Below are 21272 nucleotides of genomic sequence, written 5' to 3'. Positions count from 1 at the left end.
ACCCTGGAAATATGGACCCGATGTACCACCTTGAACTGAATTAGTTGGTGTCGAGCACAAAATGAAGATGAGTTTACCAGTTTAAGAGCAGAAACCCAAGTATCATCTGATATAGCAAGGCCAATATCTTTTTCCCAAGCCATCTTAAATTTATCCACAGAGGAACATTTAAAGTTCAACATAATGTTATATAGTATAGAAATAAGACCCCTCCTGGATGGATCTAGTGAAAAAATCTTGTCAGTTATTTCTGTTTCTGTGGTAGTTGAGAATTGAGAATTGAGAATGTCTTCTTAAACTAAGATTATTTTTCATGATAAGATGATTTTTTATGTGTGTTTGTAGACAGAAAATACAACATTTTTTTAAACAAGTGTCTTTTTACTTTCCTGAGATTCCGTTTTTGCAGACGATCATCTCTAGTCAGTCCGAGTCTTCTGGAGTTCTGACTCGAGGAGGACTCTGTCGCCTGAAACCAGACGGCGCTCACAGCAGATGCAGCCAGAAGAGTGGGTCTCGAGCTGAAACGTGTGTTCTTGAAGCGACATGCTCTCAGTATGTGCACGTGTGGTTGAGCGAGCGCAGGGTGTGGCCGCTGCATGCTCTGGGCTGCCCAACACACACTTGCAGTGCCAGGAAAGCGTCCGATGTCCCCTCGCTTCTGATTGGTCCCTGTTGGCTCAGTTGGGTTGAAGGAAGGTTAATTGTTGTTTTGATGTTTCTTTCATCGATGGAAAAAACAATTTGGAAGCTTATGCTTTAAAGATGGACTCAATCTTTTCCATTCTAAGGTAAATTGGCCTCAAATAGGGTTGTGGTCTCATGATTGACGGGCTGTTCTTGAGTCTTGGACTTAAGGATTTGAAGCCACCTCTAGTTTCTTTCTGCTTCTTTTTAAGATGAAATCTTTCAGGCGAGAAAGGTACAACTGCTGTTTAATCAGGACATTTGTCTGCCGTCTCCCTAATTTCATTTTTAGACAAATTTTGGAATGCATTTGCATGTTTTCTTCCATTTCTTCTGAGAACAGGGCGTTCTAAGCAACTTTCTAACTTTTGTTTGTTTACCTCGTCAGTTCCCGGAACTGACCCCGAGCGTGCGGTGCAGGTTATTGGGGCCCATGTTCTCATTTAGGTTGAGCCGAGTTTTAATGGACATGATGTGCCGGAGCTGGTAACTAGACAAGAGGAAAGTAGAAAGCGAGAGATGGAGGGATGAGTCATTTTCTCTGTCAGACACTGTTGTTTTCCACTAAACCCTGTTATTTTCACTCATAAGTGGATGCCAGGTAGTGGGTGGAAAAAGCGTCTCTTTTTGTCTTCACATTCTGTGTATTTTATAATTGGGCAGAATGTGGTTGAAGTTGAAACTTTTCCATGTACTTGTCCCAGGGTAACCTTCCTCTCCCATATTTTATGGGAACAAAAACATATTTTCAGAAGATTCTCCTCATCCAACTTAAAAACAGGAACATTTCACTGCTTGTTTTTGTGTGTCCAACATTTTTCCCGTCTGATACAACAAAAGCGACAAGACACATTGTTTTTACATGTTTTACCTTTATATTAATCATTTATATTTTATATTAATCAAGCTGAGCAAATGCAGTTTTGTGATAAACATTTTTCTGTCCAGAAACAATATTTTTTTTTATTAGGAGTGGGTTAATGTGTGAAAACTTGTTTTTTAGGGGAAAACGGGAAGCTTTTAAAATGAACCTGTTGATTTATCTCCTTCTGTGTTCATCCATATGTCTGCTGTCTTTCCTCAGTTGGTTTTATCTGTTGAAAGAAAGAATTTATGTGATCATCCTTAAATCTAAATTCTTAAATAAATAGGTCCAATATTGGATCCAAGCTGACTCTAAACTTCCAACTATTTGACCTTTTTTTTTTAAAATGGTGCTTAGGAAAGTCTTTATTGGAGTTCTTGTTTGTTTTGTAGGTCTGCATGGTTTCTTTTCTTGTCTTTGTAAGGCGGGAAGTTGAAGTAATCTAAAACAGCCAGACACAAACGTCTTCAAACAGTGGAAAACCTCAAAAACAAAAATGTTTAATACGACCAAAACTATCCACCCTAAAATCCCATTGTCTCTCTTTTTGTTTTGTTTTTATTTAGCAAATGCATTAGGACGATAATAAAAAAATAAAATAAACTAGGAGCTGGATTTCCAGAAGAAAATGCAGGGTTGAATGCTATATTGCTGAATGAAAATCAAACTTAAAGGGTAATAATTTGCAAAAGAAATTCACAAAAAAGCGTCAGCGCCAGGTATGGAACCAGTGAGCTTCTGCACCAAGGATTCCCCATGTATTTCAATGGAGGCCGAAATCCTGGAACATCTGGAAACGTTCAAGGATTTGAAGGACCGAAAGTCTTAGCTGTAAAAAGCTGAAAGAGCTGAACATTTGAATAGTTGAATGGTTGAAATAGCTGAAAACTTGTAGGAGTTGAGCAGCAGAAAAATGGCGGAAGATACTAGAATAAAGAAAGAGAAACAGGAAAACAATGGGTTGAATACTTAATAACATTCAACCAAATAAATATTGTGGTATTTGTGTGGCGATAAAGTTCCCCTTACTCATATTTTGCTCTGTTTCTGTTGGGTATTATCTCCATCCTGACAGGAATGGCAGAAGAATCCTCTGAGATGATGAGCAGTCTGTGTGGCTCACTTTGCTGCTGGTTTGGTGCCAACAAATACATCATCTGATATTCAAATGCCACCGAGTGTTTAGGATGCTGCGCGGCTCCTTGTGCTAAATGTTAGGCGTTGACAGAGACACTTTGACTGTGAGGCAGTGAGATGAGGTTTCAAAAAGCCATTTAAACATCTTTCGCCAAATTTGTCACCAAGTCAAAGAAGTTGATTCAGTTCCAATTAAGACTATAGATCAGTACTGATGTGGTGATCGTTTCTATTATGTTTGAATGGTTGCCATATCTTTTTAAATCTTTTATAAACCCAGTTACGTCATTTGAATTCAATTCAATTCAATTCAATTTTATTTGTATAGCCCAAAATCACAACAACAGTCGTCTCGATGGGCTTCGAAGTAAAACATGAAATCAAAAGGATCACGAATACAAAGAGTTCAATAGAAAAATACTAAAATGAACTAACAAACTGACTAAGCTATACTGGCATCCCTGCCCTTAGACCCCCCTTCGCGGTAAGGAAAAACTCCCAAAAAAAACGGATTCCGGAAAAAACGAAGAAACCTCAGGGGTGCCCACATGAAGGAGGGATCCTCCCCCAGGACGGACAGGTGATTTACCAGAAACCTTAGAGAAGAATTAACTTATCTAAATCTACAACTACATATATAAAAGTCCAGCAGACGAGCTTCATCCAGCCGTGGTTGTGGGGACAGTCAAAGGCGCGAGTCGAGCCGGAGACAGGAACCACAGCCAGGTGTAGGAGCAGGAGCAGAGATGAGGTACTCGGTCAGGTACAGAGCAGAGACGAGCCAGAGATGAGCCTGAGACAGGATCCACAGCCAGGTGTAGGAGCAGGAGCAGAGACGAGGCACTCGGTCAGGTACAGAGCAGAGACGAGCCAGAGATGAGCCTGAGACAGGATCCACAGCCAGGTGTAGGAGCAGGAGCAAAGGCGAGGTAAACGGTCAGGAACTGGAGCACGGATGAAACAACTGGAGTCTGGAAGCACTCCCACTCCCCAGGAGGGGAAAGAGGGACAATACATGAATCGCACTGCACCAAACAGAGGCATGGAGAACTAAATGATAAATTATGATCAAGAATAGAGGAGAGGAAGGGTAGAAGTAAAAACAGGAAAGAGGAAAGAACCCCAGTGCACCATAGTTACCCCAGCTTCAACTTCTAGCAGCCTTTTAAACGAAATAGCTATTATTAAGTTTAATTTAAACAAATTAACATTAAGTTAAATAATCTCTGAATACTAACTAGTCTGACAATAAGCCTGTCCGAAGAGGAATGTTTTCAGTCTAGCTTTGAATGTAGAAACTGAGTCGGCCTCTCTTACATGAGCTGGGAGTTTATTCCATAAAACAGGGGCTTGGTGGCTAAACCCTCTACCTCCAACCGTACTTTTACTAATTCTAGGAACCACAAGCAGTCCTGCATTTTGCGAGCGAAGTGTTCTGATTGGTCGGTAAGGGACTATGAGGTCCTTAATATAGGACGGGGCCATTCCATGTAAGGCCTTATAGGTTAACAGGAGGATCTTGAACTTGATTCTGGAATCAACTGGGAGCCAATGGAGCGAAACTAACACAGGAGTGATGTGATCTCTTCTGCTGGTTCCAGCTAACAATCTAGCTGCTGCGTTCTGAACAAGCTGGAGACTTCTTAAGGAACTCTTAGGACACGCTGCTAACAAGGAGTTACAGTAATCCAGCCTCGACGTAACAAATGCATGGATGAGTTTTTCAGCATCACTCTTAGAAAGTAGATTTCTGATCTTAGCAATATTCCGCAGGTGAAAAAAGGCAGTTCTGCACGCCTGAGATATGTGAGCCTTAAATGATAAATCCTGGTCAAGTAAAACCCCAAGGTTTCTAACTGTGGAATTAGGGGCTATACTTATGCCATCCAGGGAGACTATCTGAGCAGACAGAGTATCTCTGAGGTTTTTAGGACCTAGTATAATGACCTCAGTTTTTTCTGGGTTCAAGAGGAGGTCATTAATTGTCATCCAGGTCTTGATGTCACTGATGCAGGCGTTCAGTTTCTCTATCTGGTCATTCTGGTCAGGCTTCATGGATAAATACAACTGCGTATCGTCGGCATAACAATGAAAATGAATGCTGTGTTTCCTGATTATGTTTCCTAGGGGTAGCATATAAAGCGTAAACAGGATCGGTCCCAAGACTGAGCCCTGTGGGACTCCATAGTTGACTCGAGTGCACTGAGAGGAATGGCCATTTACATTAACGAACTGATACCTATCAGACAGATAGGATTTAAACCACTGGAGAGCAGATCCTCTGATCCCTATGTCCTGCTCTAATCTATGGAGTAAAATACTGTGGTCGATAGTGTCAAAGGCTGCACTGAGGTCCAACAGGACCAGAATAGAAAGTAGTCCCTTTTCTGAGGCCAATAACAAGTCATTAGAGACTCTAACTAGTGCAGTTTCCGTACTGTGGTGAGGTCTAAACCCCGACTGAAAGTCTTCAAAGTGGCTGTTGTCCTGTAGGTGGCAGTAAAGCTGCTTAACTACAACTCTTTCTAGGATTTTAGAAATAAAGTGCAGGTTTGATATCGGTCTATAGTTGGCCAAGATGCTAGGATCCAAACTGGGCTTTTTCAGAAGAGGTTTAACAAATGCATATTTAAAAGACTGTGGCACGTAACCCGTTTCCAGAGAGGCATTTATCATTGTTAATATTGAACGTGATATGTGCGCCGTATACGTGATAGAAAAGTTATACATCGGTGGTTCGTCTGTTAGACAGACGTGGAACGGTCGTGGAAAGACCCAAACGTGCAAAAATCATACACAAACTTTACATATTAATTGCGTATAAACTACATAAAATACACAATAAACTGCATAATTCGCAACCGACCAAAAATGTAGAATTCACAAAAGGACCCGCCGGCCAAAACCCTCGACAGACATTTATTTGTGCACATCAACGAATGTCGAATGCAAGAAACACATGTATAGCGCGCATGTATCTCGAAAGGTCAAAATTTTATACGTGGAAATTGCGCAAAATGCACATAGTGGCTGTGTGACACGGCCTAAAGAAAAAGCGGATGTTCTACCAAAGGGTTTCATGGAAACTGGAACCAATAAGCGCACTCATGCCACCCCTCTGCCTTTATGGCGACATTGGCTTCCTATTAAATTTAGTATAGATTTTTATGATTTTAATTTGGCTTTAGAGCCTTGCACAGACAAGCCCCATCTATATTTCTGACCTTTTAATCCCTGCACTCCTGCACGTTCCTTGAGGTCCACTGATGGGAATCTTTTATGTGTTCCAAAAACTCGTTTTAAAACCAGGGGAGACCTTTCCTTCCAAGCAGTCGCTCCCTGACTTTGGAATGACCTCCCTATGTCTCTACGCCAGATTGACCCAGTCGAGTGTTTTAAAACTCAAATTAAGACGTTTTTATTTAGAAGAGCTTTTAGATGACTTTTACTTGTGTTCACTTTTATTTGTTTGTTTTACTTCTATGCCCGAGTGTGTTTTCTGTGGGTCTTACCTGCTTTCTCTGATTTTGTATTGTTTTAACATTGAGAAGCACTCTGTGAGTCATTCTCTGCGAAAAGTGCTATATATACATAAATAAAGATCGACTTGCTTACTTCATCTGTCGATCATGAAATGAGTTCTGTCAAATGCTGGAATGGCTGCGGTCAAGCAGTTTAATTATAAAAACGAGCGCCTCAAATGGGATTAATTTGTCAACACAAAACCTAAATGTTTCTCAAAACCCAGCGTTTACAGGTATCTATGTGTGAAATGGATTTTTGTTTAAAGAAACACTTTGAAGAGGGATCTTTGCCTTCCATTAATCTGTCTACTTGATCACAGTGGCTAATCTGTCTTTTGGCGGCTCCACTCTAACCACTCATTTCCCACACGGGTCTCTGCCAACTTTTTCACAGCAGAAACTGTCATTAAAAAAACCATGCCGTCCTTCCTTTAACTTTATTCTTCATTATTGCGTCCGGCTCAGTGATCTGCTGCAGATCCACCGCTGTCGCATCCTTTTGTTGGCAGATCTCAGATGCTTTAAACTCTGAAAGCTTTTTCAGCTGAGTAAAAACCGATCACAGATCCTTCAGCATGTAATAACACAATGGGAGAAGATAATTATATAAACTGATGTTGGTTGGTATCCAAACCATGTTGTCAGCGTATGAAAATGTTTTCCTGTTACATTTTGGTTGACTTCAGTTCTGGAAGATCCTGTTTCTCCCGCCTTTGCTTGTGCGTACGTGTGAACAATCAGGTATCCCCCGGGCTTAGCTGCATTACCTTCTTTGGATTAGAAGAGATAATGGGCTGTAATAGGAAATCTGGAAGTGACAGGTAGCTGTGATCCACCCCGACTTCACAAAGCCCGTGCCTTGTGCGTGCATTTTGCTTTTCTAGCCATGGTTTCCTTCTGATTGCAGTTGTGACATTCATGAGCCGTAATGGTTGTTTCGCTGATGTGGGAGTGAATACTTGAGGAAGAGCAGCTGATATTTGAAGGGAAGAAAACAGACTTTTATCCTCTGGTAGGGGCCCTGCTTGGCAGTTCTTTCTGCTTCTCAGCTCGTCTTCCTTTACAGGTTTGCCAAGTCAAGAATGTGTAAGAGTCTGTTTTCAAGCCTTAACCTGAAACCCATTCCCAATCTGAATAATCTATTTTTTTCCCTGTGTGGTCAGTGTCTGAATGTACTTTAAATTGGTTTGTTTTCCCATGTCCTCTTTGTAAAACTGGACGTTTTCCTTGGGGAGTTAAAGCGATCTGATGGCACGGTGGGTACACTTCAGATAACGGTGAACTTTAAATGTGAACTTTGGCGGGGCGGTGGCGATTGATTTCCACCTGCATACTTGGCAGTCTAGACGAGCTGGGAGAAGTCTGTCACACTACAAGGGTGGAAGCCGCATGGTTACTCGGCTTATTATCGCCCAAACAGAAGGAGTGATGGTGAAAGAGAGTTTTGTGCCAAGAACAAAAAAGAGAACATTTCTGAGGAAGGGGCTTGTTTCTTATGTCACACGGGTTTGCGTCTTTGCATTTTTTGGGTGGAAAGTAGGGCAGATGGTAACGGTGATTAGCAGGATGATGAATGGCGTGATCATATCTGCTCATTTCTTTGTCCTCCGTGCACCGCCGGCCCCCTGTGACACATGGAAATAATACACACAGGAATTTACCTTTCTACTTTCAGAGAGGATAAAGGGAGCCTGAAGTACACTTGCATACCGGGTGGGCTTATCTTCTATGAACCCCACTTTCACAATACCCACTTAGATTATAACTTGGCAAAGAAAACGTCTGGAAAAGTTGAAATCTTGGCAAAAACAATTTGTCGTTTTTTCCCCCCATTGATTTAGATGAGGCTGCTTTTGATGTAAGACAATGAATGAACATTTTTTTCTGCTTCTGCTACAAGATGTTTTGCCACCTGGTTATGTGTGAAGCAACCTCGTGTTCAAAATGTTGAGGTCAGTCGGGACGGAAACTTGATCCTTTTGGTTCCATTTGTTTGTTTTTCTTAAAGACCCACTCTGATGAAAACGGTGTTTTCAACATGTTGTTGTATTTTTGTGATGGAGGACATATATTAAGGAAATTAAAGTTAAAATAGCCTTTACTGAGTATTTCTTTATTCAAATTGTTGTGAATCAGGAGCACAAGAAAAAGAAATCTTGAAGATGGGACATAAAAGCTAGCAACAAGCTCCCTGCGATGCATTCACTGTCAGACAAACAGATCCATGAACGTCTTCGTTTTCCTCGCCTGAGCGTGAATCTGGATCCAAACTGGACGGCATGATGGCTCTGATATTGCTCGCCATTTTTGTTGCACCGCTAATGTTAGGTTGAGAGTGAGAGGGCTGTAAGCTAGCAGGAGAGTTTGCTAGATAGATGATGGGAAGGGGAGGCAGGATTACTGTGCACCAATGATCCCTCCCACAACTCAGAGGTGCATTTCTGATGAACTCTTGCCGCTCTGCAGTAACTATGTCCTTGAAAACTATGCAGTTTTTATTTTAATTTACATTTTTTAATTTGGGCTAAAAATGACATCATCATAATTGAAAGACCACTGTGAACGCTTTGAATATAGATCAAAAGATGATGGGAGTGGGACTTTAAGGAGTTTATCCTGAATTTGCCCGGGATAAACTACTTCAGGATTTGGAAGCTTAGGGAATTCCCTGCAGCTATGAATTACTTTGACTTTGATTGCATTGTCATGTGGCTTTCATGGTGAACCTATAGATTCAGTTTTACTGATGTCTGCCTGCAGTTCAGGCAGGGATGCTGCTTTTGTTCACCTTCATAACACACCTGTTCAGCCAAACAGGTGTGTTATTTACCTCCATCTTATCAGGAAATGACAAGTACATTTCTTGTGGAGAATTAGACTTTTCTTTTGTTTTAGTATAAAGATTAGAAATTGAGCGAGTTTTTGATTGAACCTTAACATAATAATACTTCAGTTTTTGACTCTTTGTCATTGTCTATTGGTAAATATATGTATAAACAAATGGGATGTTTAACATCATCTTCTTTAAGGAGTTTGTAGATGTTTTAGGGCTGTAAACTCCTCGCTATACACTTTTCTCTGACGGACATGAACATTTTCACATGCTCAGTTAAACTCTCAAAGTTGAACCCTTTCATAGAAAACGAAGTCCAATCAAAGTTTTATGTAAATATCACAAACATTCTCTACTGGAGACGCTGCAAGAAGGAGATTGAGATTGAGAACACAATGCACGTTAAAATAAACTGATAAATAAAAGCAAGCCGAGCGGTGAGGCCTGACAGATGCTCTGCTGTTTCCTGAGGGAGCCCTGGATTGGATTTTGCTGCTCACGTAATGAGGAAAACACTTCTGCTGCTCCATCCTTTGTGCTTTTAGGTGAAGTCAGTCTGTCAGTCAGTGTACTGTACATATTGGATTCACCCAACACTGTTGGTCTATACTGAGCAGTTGTGCCCACATAAGCCACCAGAACACATGATCAATAGCCCAACCGTCTAAATAACATCATCCCATCCAAGCGAAGGTTGGTTCTTAGACGCTCAGATGTGGTCGACTTTCTGTAAATGACAGATTTTCTGATGTTCCAACCTGACGGTTCTAGACGACACTGATCGTCCTGTTCTGAGTCATCTTTGGTTAAACACGTCAAAGTTTTACTTCTTAAAACATCAAAGGTCAATCTTTAACCTGACAGCCATCATGTTTCAAAAGTTGCATTGAATAGATGTCAACTAAATTGATTGTTAATTAATTGCGCGCCTGTTTTATTGGACTCTTAGATACTTTTATTATTTAAAGTCTATGTTTAGTTAGTTGGCTCCTTTTTTTTGTTTTTTTGTTTTCTTTTCCTCCCATGTTTGTTCTTCCTCTCTGGTTTTCTTTCATCGTCATTCTTTCTTTCCCTTTCCAGCCTTTTTTTCTGTTCCATTTCTTTCTGTCCAAAAGTGGGACTTTATGTGATTGTTTTCTCTAATTTTATGCTGGTGGGCAGTTCCTCCACCATATGTTTCTAATTTTTATCCTTAAAATGACCTTGATCTTTTTTTTGTTGTTGTTTTTTTTTTGAAAAGCTGGGACATGTCAATCACAGAAGGGTTATGTTTGGGTCCTAGTGAGTTTGTAGTCGGCTTCGTAAAAACATAGAAATGATGAAGAAACCATTAAAAAGTCATTTTTAATGTAGCTTTTTTAAATTATTTTTTTGTATATTTTTACTGGGCATCTTCACTTGGACTGCTGCTCTTGTGACCCCCACCCTGGAGCAGGGGATTTTTTATTATTTTTACATATTTGTTTGCAATATTATAAAATAAGAACATTAAATCAAGGTACATTTTTACTTTGTTATTGATCTTTTCTTGACTTAGTTTCGAAATAGTCTCTTGCACACGACTCGTCCTGAATTCTACCGTTAATTTCATCATTGCAGGATGAAATAACGGCTCTGACATCACAAAAAGCACATTTTCGTCTAATCCAAATGCAGTTTATGAATTGCATTTAAAAGGAGACAGAGATTTATTCCTGCGGCTTCCCTGGGTGTAAATAGAAGTGCAGACGTCCAGCTGATGGCGAGTGCCGCCGAGCAGCTGCTCATTGCTGTTGTAAAATCCGACACAGACCACAGCGAAGCTTTTTCCTGAAAGCCTCCTTGAATGAACGCTCACATCACTCACAGCGCTGCTCATTGAGAATGAGCTTCCTTCTAAAGTCCAAACAGTTTTTCACTCGTCGAGCAGAAAAAGGAGAAACGCAGACGCACTAATATTTGTGTATTTGAAACCGTCTCGATCAAACACCAAGGTTCGGACATATTTTGTAAATCGGAAAACATTGAAATGGCTTTTTGTGGGGAATGGCTACAGATAATTTAAAAAAAGAAATGTCATTCATGTTTTCGAAAGGAACACTTGTGTACAAAGCCACAGACTACAAGCTGGGCGATATAGCCGATAAAAAAAATAAATCTCCAATTTCTATTCATTCCACATTCGATTTTCGACTTGAATCAACTTTTTTTCTCTCTCTGCTTTTCCTTTTTTTAACAAAAATGATGAAAAACATTTGACCATAGCTGTTTTAGTTTGGTGGCGCAGTGGTTAGCAGTCTTGCCTCACAGCAAAGAGGCCCCCGCTTCAAATCCCGGCTGGGGGACCTGAAACAGAACATCAATGGGGGGCCTTTCTGTGTGGAGTTTGCATGTTCTCCCCGTGCATGCGTGGGTTTTCTCCAGGATCTCCGGCTTCCTCCCACCGTCCAAAAACATGCTTCATAGGTTGATTGGCAACTCTAAATTGACCATAGGTGTGTGAGAGTGAATGGAAGTGTGTTTGTGGACATTCTATCTCTGCGACAGACTGGCGACCTGTCCAGGTTGTCCCCTGCCTTCGCCCACAAGTGGCCGGGATAGGCTCCGGCAGCCCCGTGACCCCGAAAGGGAAAAATGGAATAGAAAATGAATGAATGAATGAATCTCCTTTGGAAAATAGCCTTTGGAAATTGGCTCCAACACAACTGTAAAAATACGACGTTTTGCTTGAGCATCTCATAAAGACAAATACTAGAACGCACTCGGCAAAGCAACAACCTTGAAACGGATTGACTCACCAGTCAAGTTGGCGGTGGATAAACAAAAAGTTGATTCCATTAATTTGCATTTATTAATTACATTAAATGGAAACAGGTACAAAGTCACAACGTAATTTGAATGTTAGATAAAAAAGTTTTTTTCCTAAGGAACGCCTGTTTTGATTTCTAATCCATCTGCTTTAGGCGTTTTCACGCCACCTATGAAATATTTGATTTTCAATCACAAATGAGTTGTTTGTGTTTTCCTGCTGAATAACCCCCCCATTAGAAGAGGGGTTTCAGTCCGTCACCTGAAGTCTGAACCAACTGGAAAGAATCAAACCTGCTGAGGAAACAGATTCTCTAAAGTTGAGAGGATTGACAGAAAAAGCCCCCCCCCCCCCGATTCTGCCTCCAGTTGATTCATTTTGACATAAAATCAGAACCAAAACTGCCTAAATACACGATCATGTTTTAGATTCTTCCATTGCAGCCCCGCCCCCTCACGAGGAGTTCCACTCAAAGTGCCTCTTAAAATAAATACAGTGTTCTATGAGTTACATTTGTTGCATTTGTCCGCCACGTCCCAAATTCCGGTCCGTGAAAATATATTCTGACCTTAAACCGGTCCACGATTACATGTTGGGATTCACACGGAACAGCTTGTTGACATGGAATGACAGCATCGTAGCATCGTACATTAGTTTCTAAGTATTCTTAGTCCATATCAACGCTCTTTATTAAACGTTCCGTTGCTGCTGTGAGTTCAACAGGTTTATCCTCCAGTTCTTTCTGGAGCCTTTCTTTAGCCTCGGGGAAGAAGGGTCACATCTGCGCTTTGCCAGAGACCGGCGGACTGACTTTACTCTGAACAATGGACACTCAAGAGAGCAGAGAGCTGGGAAAATACGATCTAGATTTTCCCCCAAAAAAAATCGTCGAAAGCAACAAATTCGAATAAAAATGATTGATTGCCCAGCCCTACCTCAGACCCATTTTCGAGATGTATACAAATCATGGGAAGAAGATTTCCACTCTGTTATTTGTCTTATAGCTCATTCACTTCAGCGGGAATCTGACCTCAGTTTTGTGTTGTTTGTAATCCGTTGCTTATTTTACTTGGACCCCCTTTGAAGGTCGACAGACATATTTGATAAAAAAAAAGTTTGAATCAAAGTCCAGCGTGTCTGGGATGAGAAATCATGTCTGAAGCAGCTCGACTGTGAAGCTCTTAGAAAGGATATGAAAACAAAAGTATCAAAGATTCGACTTTTGAGACTAAAGCAGCTCTAACTCTACGGATTTGGTGGCTTTTTGAGTCTAAACCTCTGTTTGTTTTTGCTACATTTCTCTTTGGTTTGTGCAAATCACAGAAAAGGAAAATATGGACTTCTGCTGCAAAAACAAACATTATCCCGCTTGTGGAAATCCGTGCACATGTTGTGTGAAACCGCTTCAAAGATCTGCAGCAGACCTGAAGCCCCCGTTTGTAGTTGTGTCCCGACCGTGCAGTCATTTCAGCCTAAAACGTCCAGCCACTTATCAGAGCGCGGTTCAAACATCGGTGAGGAGCTCTAACACACAAAAGGTAAACTTAGGGTGTATTCAGAATGGGGGGGGGGGCGTTTGCTTCGGACCGGGTCCACTTAATTTGGTCTGGATCGAGCACCCAACCTTGCCGTTTGGTCGGTATTCGAACCAAAGCTTGTAAACAAAACCATGTGACCAAAGATCTCTTCACTCATTGTTCAGGAATTATGAAGGCGCCACAGGGCGGTTACTGACGCAAAGACAGCTACGAAGGTACGCTAAGGCCGTTTTGGTTCAGTTGTTCCGCTTTGAGGATGGATTGTATTCAGATTGAGGAAAATCAGAACGAACCGAAGCTCAGTCCGATTAAAAACAAACCGAGACCACTTCCAAAGATGGATCCGAGAGCGGTTCCAGGTCCCGGACCACAGTCCACTTGGGTGTATTCAGACGGGAAATTTGTTCCGGATTATCGAGGTTAACGGACTCTGGTTCACTTTAAGCGGACCAAATGTGTCCGGTCTGAATACACGCTAAGTGTCAGACATGGACCAGGATGGAGTGGTTGAAAGAATTTCTCTAAGATTCACTTGATCCTTTCAGTCCATTCACTTGTCTATTTTATTCTGGGAGCTGCATTTGTATCACTGCAGAAGATGATGGGATAATCTTCTGTGCACAAACCAACCCCCACTTTAATGTCATTTCAAAACCAACAGAAAAACACCTTCCCATTTATTTACTTTTGATGTTTTTACCTCTTTATTTTAGTTTGATGGGGATTCCTTTTCCTGTGTTCTTCAGTGTCTGTTTTCCTTGACTTTTATCTTTGTTGGGTTTTTAATACTTCTTCCTAACCTTCTCGCGTCCCTCATCTGCTTTTGCTTTTATTTTTTTCATTGCTTCATTCCTTTCTTTTCCAAGGTCCACTTCGTCTCTCCCACTCTTCCCCTCGCTCCTCCTCTTCATGTCGGAACGCCAACAGCCCGATGGCCCCCTTCACTTTCCCTCCGTCTGTAAAACAAAGTCGAAAGTTCAAAGCTGCATCTTGGTGACAAAAGAGAAACAGTAGGGCAAAATATGCCACATAAAATGGAAAATGAGCTTCCCGTGTGTTAGTGTTTGTGTGGCCCGGCCGGAGAGCGACAGTTCTCATGCCCACCTGTATTTATCCCAGCTCTGCTTCCTTCAGCCCCTGTTATTATAGCTCCTGCATGAAGCAGCCTCCCACCAAGCTCAGCTTGCTGGCAAACTCCACGTGCAATTAGCACAATCGTATTCACTTTCCCCGCTGGTGAGCGCGTGTGCATCAGGACGGATTTTTTGGGGGGTTTTCAGGGAAGTGCATGCTGCTTGAGAGGACCAGAACAGGGAGAACCAAAACAGCTTGTACCGGACCAACCCACTCAGAGAGACAAGCAGCCATACATGGGACAAATAAGGTTTCCCCCGTCCAAAGGGCTTTATTCCAGGAGTCGTGTGATTTATTCGCTTGTAACTGTGCAACCCTAAGTTTCTTTTTAACCGTTTGTGGAGGATGATTGTGCAGCTTTTCCAACAATTCAGTCAGGAATTTGTACAATTTAGCATTTTATATTGAGCTTAAATCTGTTTTTGGACTTTTTGATATTTTCTTAGGGTTGTCGCTGACCCGGCCCCAGAGGGAGGGCTAGGCTCGCCCATCTGCAAATTAGGCCCCCCCAGGACAGGCGCTACCATATTGTTTTGTTTCAGTTTGTTTCAGTGCTGTTGTGCCCTGGGCAAAAATGGACATTAGAATTTGGGTAAGAAAAAGAAAGCATGGAATGCACAAGCGGTAGGCCTAATATAACTACTGAAACGACTTCAGCATCAGCAAGGCAAGTGCAGCCACATCAGCTCCACCACTGCACACCAGCACAGCAGTGCTCTGTTTGACTCGCCAGCAGTCGATAAAGCAAAAGAAGCGATTCTCAAAAAATATCCAATATTCATCTGCAAAGAAACACAGTTTCTCTAGTTCATGGTACTTTGACAGACCCTGATTAGAATATTGGTTAAAACAATTATGCGTATGCCCCCCCCCCCCCCCCCCCCCCCACACACACACACACACATACCCCTCAGCTAAACTCCTTTGGAGCCGGTTCTGGGTTGTCGGTGTGACCTATTTCTGTTTGTGATGAGTGATGAATTTGGCTGTGCCATATCGAGCCATTGCAATAGCACCATTAAGTATCTTATAATCAGAGTTGAGCCCCCCCACCACCACCACACACACACACACAGTGCCGCTTCAGGAGGTGCATGCATGTGAGATGCAACAGCGTCCTTTCTGTGGTTTTCTGCAGGGAGACCGTGAAAATATTTGTTAAATCCTCCTGTCAGCCGTTCAGCTCAGTCCTTCAGCGCCGTGCAGTCACTCTGACCTGGCTGCATCTCCTTCTCGGGTTGATTTTTCACAGGCTGACGTTCACCTGGCACGGTTGTGTGGAGTGTGGAGAAGGAGGGGGTCGTCCACTGCCTCTGGGTGTGAAAACGAGAGAAGAAACAGTCTAGAACAGGGGTGTCAAACTCATTTTCACCGAGGGCTACATCAGCAAAGTGGCTGTCCTCAAAGGGCCAGATAGAACCTATACTGTAATGAAAAATAAACGTAACTACTCCTTAATGTTAAATAACTCAGTATTTATTTATTATAACCTTTTAAGGTGAAAATTACAGTTGCATAGAAAACACATGTTTGCTTTTAACTCTAGCATAAATCCTTTTATGTTTGATTCTGTCAGGTTAGGTTATATGGACAGTATTAGAGTCCTAATGTATAGTTGCCCAATCCGATATTTCAAGTCCGATTACCCCTAGATGTGAATAAATACACACCCATTTTTTATTTTCATTTTAAGAAATTAAAAACTTTTATGCTCTCGCGCGCCACATAAAATGACATGAAGGGCCACATTTGGCCCCCGGGCCTTGAGTTTGACACATGTGGTCTAGGATGTCCGTCAGGGCATCCTCAGCAGTTGGAGTGCTGTCAAGGCTTTGATCTCCTTCCACGTGATGCCAGAACCATCACTATGGGACCTTTTCACTATCTGCTGTTTTTAAGCCTGCTTCGCATCTTTCTTCTGGCTCCACCTGAGATATAACACCTTAGTCACATGCTTCCACAGCAGAGTTCATTGTTACAGATGCTGTGGGTTTTGGCGTGGAGGGTTGTAGAGAGGAGCGGCTGTGCATGTGGGTTTTGCAGTTCCCTTGAGACTTGTATGGCCACCTTAAGGGACGACATGAGAATGGAACGTACCATTGTGTGTGTTAGGTGTATCATGAAGTATTTGTAAGGCTAATGAAGTTTCACTCACTGTTAAACCATGGTCCGGGTGATTTCTCAATTCTGATTGGCTGCTGGTTGTGCATTAAAAGGTGATATACCACAGTGATAACTGCACGCCTAAAAAAGAAGTTCCAGTGGCATAGCTTAAATGTTCCATATCACTGCGCTGGCTTCTTTAGAACAAACTTAAGCTTAATATTGAATATTTATTTCTTTTGCAAGTGACCATGGTATAAGCGGGTGAATGGCCTTCAAATTGTGCATTAGCAGAAATGAACTCACGCTGTGGAAGCCTGAACCATCCGATGCAAAGGCCAATAACCCGTACATGACGTACGGGTGATACTGTCGCATGGAGCCCTGACACCACACTCATTAGTCATTAGTGAGAAGCATGCCAATGGCCGTGCACCAATGAAGCACGGACAGGGTGTGGAGGTGACACGCGGGTTCACAAAGTGATCTACTACCTTGATGTTTTGTTTGGGCCACCTGCGTGACCCAAATAGGGTGGAGCATATTTTGCCCCTAGATCCACCCGTAAGGGCAGTAGGGACTAAGGCTTTAGCGTGTAGCCACTCTTCCTTTCCCTGCTTTCTGTCATTCTGCAGCATCCATTCAACGATGGAATGGGAGCTTCACTATTTCTTGGAAGACTAGAAAACCTTTCAAAATAAAACATTTCCTGACAAATATAGAAGATGTTAATACTATGAAAATTCATTATTTCTGCATTGGGGTTTAGCTTTCGTTAACATATAATCATAATGCATGATTTGTATTTACCAGTGGTATTAAAAATGATAAAACTTGTTTAAAATGCAATGTCTTCATTATATTCATGCATATAAAGCATTAGATGGCGTATACTTATATATACTTATGAGATGAGTGTACATGTGTTGCTTTTGGTTTTTGCACATGGGGGAGTAACAGTTTATGAGCCATAGTGGGATAGGAAGAGGTCCACTATTAGATCCCCTCACTTCTTTCCACAAAACGTACCATACCGAACAATTTCTGACCCACTAAGTCATGATTTTCTTGTTTATCGCATCTTGCCAACTATGTGGTATTTATAGTTCCAGTAAGTGGAGTACACACATTTCTCAACAGTTCAGCCAAAAAACATGGCTGCCATTTGAGCATTTCTATTATGTTGTTTTTTCAAACAAGAGTCAGATGGCTGCATTGGTTCATTATTGCTTTTTATTTAATGTTTAGCATTAAAAAAAACCCTCAAACCTTGGAAAATGCAAAGAACAAGCTGTAGCATAAATATTTGATGAAAAGTGGGACCCTGTGTTTGTCGCTGGAGTGTCCGTTTGCGTCTGTCCAGTTCTCAGTCTCCCATCTTGTTCACAGGATTCAAATAAACATCCCTCCAGCCTCTCGTCTAACTCCCTCGCCTCGTTTCAGCCACAGACATTTTCCTTGCTGTAAGCCCTGATCTCCCCTCGCTTTGACTTTATTGTTCTTTATTGTACCATTCGACTAGAGCCTGTAACATTTAGCTGCGAGTGAGGCCCACTTTGAGGCATCTGGTGATGAAAGTGGGCCACGTTCCCCGTTGTGCCGCCTATAGAGTGATCTACTCACTCAAAGCTGCTCTTCTCCTGTAACGCCCTCGTATACTGAGTTTAATGCTCAACCCCAACAGCTTTCTCTGAGACTTCAAGCTACATGGAAGGTAAGGCCGTTTTTGGACGGGATAGAACTTTGGAAAGTCTTCAAGAGGCCTTTGCTGTTTGATCTGAACAGAAATGAGCAAAAGGTTCATGGAATTTAATAGGATTTTTTGGCTCAGGTGGACTTAAACATCTCGTTTGTCATCCGAAAAAGTACCTTTACAGCTGAAGTGAAACCACCCTGAAACCTGTTCTGAATCCTAATCAGGACAGTGACACATTGCTGCTACATGGTTTTTTTGTTTTGTTTATGAAAGTTGTATTTTCCCTCCACTCTTAAGAGCACTAACAAGAGAAATAATAAGAAAATGCATCATTTTATAACCGGTCATCAAAGCGCTGCCTTGTAAAGTTCTAAAAAGTTGTAACTTGTGGTTTCCGTTGTTCATTTCTAGAGATCGCTGTGTGGAAACAAAATTCATTCAGTTCTTGTTGAGGCACTCCTTGAATTACAAACACAGCTGAGGAAAAGTCTCTATATGGGCACTGAATGCTGGGATGGTGTGCAGGTTATTTCATATATTTCCTCCAAAAATTGGTCTGTTAAGTTAATGTGGGCTTTGTCCTTCAGTTGTGTCTTAGCCTGCGTCAATATTTACTACTCTCCTTTAAGTGTGTCTCCAAAGTCGGCACGCAAAAATTTTCAGCTTTGAATTTGTAATGTCTTTCCTTATTAAAAGTTCCAAACCAGTGTGAGGATGACTGGACCCTAAATAAGACTGATTACCTTAAATAAATGTAATTTAGCCATAAGTCGGTTCAGTAAATGGTTAAATTAGCCATTTACTTTGACACCCACAGTTATGTAACTGTTCAGCAGCCGTTCTTCCTAAAGCAGCCTTCAGTTTCCCTGTTTTCCAGGAGGATTTCTCTACATAAGAATGTGCTGATTTGTTTTTGATGGAAAAATACCTAGATTCTTCCTAACTGTGGGGTCAGAGGTCATCTGCAGCCGCACAGCGTCCAGTGTTCGTCTCTTCTTCAGTAATAGCAGTACCTTGATTTTATTCACATATAGATGTTTAAAAACAAGTTCTTTGTGGGTTTACAAGATTCTGTTCATCAGGACAGCTGAACCTCAAAGGTTGATCTGAAGCCCCCTGGCTGCAGACCGGTAACGGACCGTGGGACAGTTGGTACCGGGCTGCAGACCGGTAACGGACCGTGGGACAGTTGGTACCGGGTTGCAGACCGGTAACGAACCGTGGGACAGTTGGTACCGGGCTGCAGACCTACATTTTTTTCATTCTGTTGAAAGTTTTATTTTGGAAAACTACTGGATTCTCGGACTCATTCTCGACACGTCAGTAGCTCGGTCACTTGTCAAAAATCCGTCTGTTACTTTCATAGAGCGGCTGTGCCTAGAGCTGTGACGGTGTGGGATTTATGATCACCACGGTGATGAAGCAGCAAGAGTCGCGGTGTCAGCACTCTTGCGACACTGCGACCCCCCCCCCAGCGCAAAATCCTCCGGCGGCCGGCCGCGTCGCTCAGTCAAGAACACACAGATTGTAATGGAAATGTATACAATGGAAAGGTTTTAATGTCATGATTCCAGTGACTTGTCAACGCTGTTTTTGCAACTGTTTTACAACTTCCTGTAAACGGACCACCAGTTTACAAAAGGGTGGACTTAAAGTTGTGACGCACAAACAAACATGGGGTGCCAGTCACATGGAAATGGATCCGTGCACCTTTGATTTGATTCGATTTATTGATTTATTTCAAGCATTGTAGTCAAAGCAATAAAGAAATTACAAATATTTATCAACCCCATTACAGAAATGTTGAAATGCATAGTTTAAAAAGACAAAAAATAAAACAAAACAAAAAAGTCACTTAAATCACATTTGCTTAATTAAATATAGAGATAATTAACTAAAGTCAAGTAGAGGTTGATTTATTGCTTGAAAAGGAGCAGGAAGAAGCGAACTTATATAATCCAACCCCTACTGCGTTCATTCATTTGATAGTTTTACAGTTTTTGAAATCCGGTTCTGATCAAATAAGATTTGCTTCAAGTAAGTAAATCCAGTTCTTATTGATGATTGATTATCTTCAGAAAACATTCATTCAAAATTTCAGTATACAGTAACAGTACCGATATGTAATAATCAGTGATTATCATTAGAACACATGATCACAATAAACCATTAATTATTGCTACACATTGCAGATCAAGTAAACAAAATTGATAGCTTATTGATTGTAATTAAAAGTAATCAGTAATCAGTAATCATTATTGCACATTACAATGTAATACTCATTGGTTGTAATTAAAAGAGCTTTGATTATTTCACCACAATCAAGTTCACACATGTATTTGGAATTATTTAAACACCTGTTGATCCTTAAATCCTCTTATCTTTATATTGTGAAATCAGAGTTTCTTTATACATTTTCTTGAATATTTGAACATCTGAACATTGTTTGAGCTCATTACTTAACTTGTTCCAAAGTTTAGTGCCACACACCGACACACAGAAACTCTTCTTTGTGGTTCTTATCAGTTTGATTTTGAAGTTCCTACATCCCCTCAGTTTGTTCCTCCTTCATTTTCTAAGAACTGTTTTTGGATATTGAATGGTAACGATTTCCAATTGGCTAAATTGTATGGATGATCAAGATATCCGGCTTTATGTACAATTCTGACGGCTCGTTTTTGAAGTAAAAAGAGAGGATGTAGTGAGCAGTACAATAAATATCTACTGTTGTATTCTAATATAAGTTTAGATTTATTTATGATTGAAATACTTTTTGAGACTTTAGTTTGTATGTGTCTGATGTGAGGCTTCCAACTTAGTTTGTCATCGATAAAAACCCCTAAGAATTTGATTTCTGAAAAACTTTTAATTAGGACATTATTTATTTCAATTGAGAGCTCTGTATTGGCGTTGTAGTTTCCAAAATACATCACTTTGGTTTTATCTAGGTTCAAAGATAATTTGTTG

General features: G+C 41.2%; 1 protein-coding gene across 3 annotated transcripts in view; it reads left to right on the top strand.

Annotated features, from left to right (window-relative positions):
• Positions 1-21272, top strand: part of vdralpha (vitamin D receptor alpha) — a 65848-nt gene that overhangs the window by 12509 nt on the left and 32067 nt on the right. The window contains exon 1 of one of the 3 annotated variants that reach the window (XM_078949472.1): positions 769-791. The exons of the other annotated variants lie outside the window; for them this stretch is intronic. The gene's annotated coding sequence lies outside the window, so the exon portion shown is untranslated. Of the gene's footprint in view, positions 1-768; positions 792-21272 lie in introns of those variants that run through there. 3 annotated transcript variants of the gene reach the window in all.

This window comes from Oryzias latipes, chromosome 7 (genome assembly GCF_053564925.1).
Source record: "Oryzias latipes strain Hd-rR chromosome 7, Olatipes_Hd-rR_3.1".
In the NCBI taxonomy this organism is placed as follows: Eukaryota; Metazoa; Chordata; class Actinopteri; order Beloniformes; family Adrianichthyidae; genus Oryzias; species Oryzias latipes.
The sequence above is the reverse complement of the archived record's forward strand: the minus strand, read 5'-3'. Positions and strand labels throughout refer to the sequence as shown.